The 3,764-nt window shown below is 39.2% G+C and overlaps 1 non-coding gene across 1 annotated transcript; it reads right to left on the minus strand.

Moving 5' to 3' along the window:
- Positions 1-481: 481 nt before the first annotated feature.
- On the minus strand, positions 482-588 carry LOC118149836 (U6 spliceosomal RNA). Its single transcript, XR_004737546.3, has one exon. It is a non-coding gene; the product is annotated as a U6 spliceosomal RNA (small nuclear RNA).
- Between the last annotated feature and the right edge of the window lie 3,176 nt (positions 589-3,764).

Consider the following 3,764-nt stretch of genomic DNA (forward strand, 5'->3'; position numbering starts at 1 on the left):
CAGGGAATCCTTTCCCCATTGCTTGTTTTTGTCAGGTTTATCAAAGATTGTATGGTTGTAGCTATGTTGTGTTGCCTCTGATGCCTCTGTTCTGTTCCATTGATCTATATCTCTGTTTTGGTACCAGTACCATGCTGTTTTGATTACTGTAGCCTTGTAGTATAGTTTGAAATCCAGTAGTGTGATGCCCCCCGCTGTGTTCTTTTTGCTTAGAATTGACTTGGCTATGCGGGCTCTCTTTTGGTTCCATATGAAGTTCAAGGTGGTTTTTTCCAATTCTGTGAAGAAAGTCAATGGTAGCTTGATGGGGATAGCGTTGATTCTGTAAATTACTTTGGGCAGTATAGCCATTTTCACGATATTAATTCTTCCTAACCATGAACATGGAATGTTTCTCCATCTGTTTGTGTCCTCTCTGATTTCGTTGAGCAGTGGTTTGTAGTTTTCCCTGAAGAGGTCCCTTACGTTCCTTGTGAGTTGTAAAAATATGGAATGCTTCACGAATTTGCGTGTCATCCTTGCGCAGGGGCCATGCTAATCTTCTCTGTATCGTTCCAATTTTAGTGTATGTGCTGCCAAAGCGAGCACACGTTTTTATTTTTTGTTGAACAAGAACAAAGAGACAGGGACACAAATATGTTTGATGTGGCTATGAATGAAATTGGCTGGGGCTAATAAGTGGGAAATGTCTTGCAAATGTGACCCAAATCAGAACACTAGATATGGTCTGAAACACTTTGATTCACACTCAGGCATTGCCAACTTAAAAACACTATCAGTCTCCATGCTGTTTTGGGAAAAGTTTTATTTTAATAATAGATAAAGTATAATCTCTCCCCATATTTGCCCAGAACATTAATGTAAAACATCATGTTTCAGTGCAAGCTTATTGTGCAGATTCTTTCTTGAAGACAATGATTTTGACCACACTTACCTCTGTATACATAGAACCTACCTCACTAGTACACAAACAGCGCATGAAGCATTTTTGCTAAATAAAATAATTAAGGACTTTAAATAGATCGTTTATAGGACTCATGCCTATATCAAAGCAGTCTCTCATGCTGAGAAACTCCTTTAGCTCTGAACTAAAAGCCTGAATGTCAGCAAGTCAGTGCAGCCTCTGAGGTCTTCATTAGCCAGTTCTAGAGCAGCTATTTCTCTACTGGGCCTTGGAGTTTCACCCAGGATGAGTGCAGTCAGTTCATGGACAAGGATCAGTGGTGAACCCTTGCCTCTAGCACAGCTCTGTCCTCTCTGACAAACTGGCAAAAATTCTAGTTAATTCAGGTACCTAAACTCTGATTCTCTTTTCTTTGTTCAGCAAAACTAACCTTTCTGCTTAGCTTCTACTTCTCCCTGACATGGTTCGGTAAATCCCAAGGAAACAATCCAAGGTTAACATGGGCTAACCTCACGTGTCTATTTTCTCCAAAAGATCACAGTTCTACTCTATTTTCTAATGCCTGGACATATTTGCTTCATTATTTTGTCTAGTGTTATGGTTGTCTACCATAAGATGGCAAACCTGGCACCTGATACACTATGTTGCCCAGAGGAAGTCTGCATCCATTAACCAAAATAATAACTGTGCGAGATTTGCCAACTTCTCTGAAACACTTGAATAACATCTGCGAAAATCCTTGTGACCGGTATGTGACTATTGTCCAAAAGAAGAGTTAGAGTAAGACCTTGACAAGGAATTTGTGTTTGCAGATTGAAGTAGCTGAACTCCACAGAAGGTAACTTTGTTTAAAAATGTAAGTAAGATATTTCTGGTTATGGCCCAAACTAACCCTACGATCTTAGGTAAATCCCTTCAGTCATCTAAATTTCAGCTCTCAAATGGGTATTGTAGAACACATTCTAAAATAATAATACTCATGCTATACTCATAGTAACTTTAATACTGACTTTAATTATAATGCTAACAGTTAATACTAACAGCTTTAATTTATTAAATGCTTACAATTTCTGGGTATATGCTTAATTTAAATGCATGATCTCGGTTAATTCTCATAAAATCCTAGAAAAATATTCTCTTTTTCTAGGTGAGAAAAATAAAATGTAGGTTTGCCTAGGTCACATAATTCATGCTTGGTGGAACTAGTATTTGAAACCCAGGTGTATTGGATTCCAAAGCCCAAGTTCTTTATCACCACACACTTTGCCTTCTGTGACTGTCACATAGACTGACTGGGATCCCATCATACCATATAGAAGAATCCACCCGTAATAGTAAGAACCCAGCCACAATTTCCACTTCCCTTGCTGTTAACCCCTTTCTTTCCAACTGTCCAGGATTTAGGACAAGAAGAAACCCAGAAACTAAAGTTGTACACACGAGTCTTGCTAATGAATAAAACCTTCAGATGCTGACTTTTGGTCCATTATTACTTTCTCTAATAATGTCTAATTTATACATTTCTCACAGGACCTGTAGGTTAATTTACTGGGGTTGGGGGGGGGCAGGAATGAGTAAAAACCTATTAGTCTTTTTTTTTTTTCTTTTTTTCTTCCTTGAAAATTATAAACTTGGATGTTTCTATGAGGCAACATTAATAATGCATTTATCATTTCAAGCCCTTAACCTCTTAAGTTCTTCAAATAGAATTAAAAGAATCCTGAACTACTAAATAATTGCATTATGCAGCTGAATGGAGCGAATGAACACCTCTAAAATGACACTAACGTACTTATTCTCATCCTGAGAGCTTCACCACTCAGAGTAGGGTGGATGCTGTCACTACGCTTTGCCTCACAGCTTCTCTGGAACTTCTCAGTTAGGCACAGATGCCTCTACCCCTAGCCATCTCTAGACTCACAGCCATTTTTCCCCAAAGCAGAAGGCCACACAAATGAAGGGCAAACATGGTTAATTACACAGCTTCCCCTTGTCAACACATTGCTCTGGTTTTGTTTGTTTGTTTGTTTGCTGTTTGTTTTTCTCTTCTCTGGTAGTTGTTTGAGGCATGAGCTTATGCTTCAAGGCATATCATTTTGTCAGTGACTTCTTGACCTAGTCTAGCCTGGCCTAGTTTCAGCAGCCAAAGACTTTTATCTCAGGGGCTTATTTTGCCCACTTTGGGGACCAATGCCACTCAAAGTTAAGAATAGCTCACAAGACCGATCACCACTTTCAATGGAGTCAGAATTAGTCTTGCTACCCCAGAGTGTGTATCTGGGGCACAATCCCAACTCATTAATACTCAGTCTTTCACAAACAGCTGATTTCTTTTCTGCATCTTCCAATCTCATCTTCTCTTTCCATGAACAGAGGTCTGCTTGGTTGGCATTCTAACTTCTAAGTATTTACCAAGTCCTGACTTGTTGAGTACTAAAGACCGTCTTTTCCCTCCATCTCACATCTGGCTAATTGTAGACACTTTCATTCATTCAAAAGTTGGATAAGTGACTTTGTGGATAATTGCCTGAATGCCACCTTACCCAGATTCTCTACAAAATGATGGCTGCTGTAGTATGTTAACTTATGAATACAAGGACAACTTTGCAGGAGGGCACTGCAATCAGAGTACGGGGCCTGTCCTCACTACCAATATTTCATTTTATTCTGCTGATCACTCCATCTGGCCTCTCTCTTCCCTCAGAGGCCCACCTGCCTGCTAGCCAAGCCCACAGCTATGGTGATAAATTCTGAAGGATCACTTCATGATGCTCATACATTTGGATGTACATTGCATGTATATTTAATTAGAAGAAAGAAAATCTTACTAATAGCTGAAATGCATTTTTCATCCATAAAG

Source organism: Callithrix jacchus, chromosome 20 (genome assembly GCF_049354715.1).
Source record: "Callithrix jacchus isolate 240 chromosome 20, calJac240_pri, whole genome shotgun sequence".
NCBI classification, from domain to species: Eukaryota; Metazoa; Chordata; class Mammalia; order Primates; family Cebidae; genus Callithrix; species Callithrix jacchus.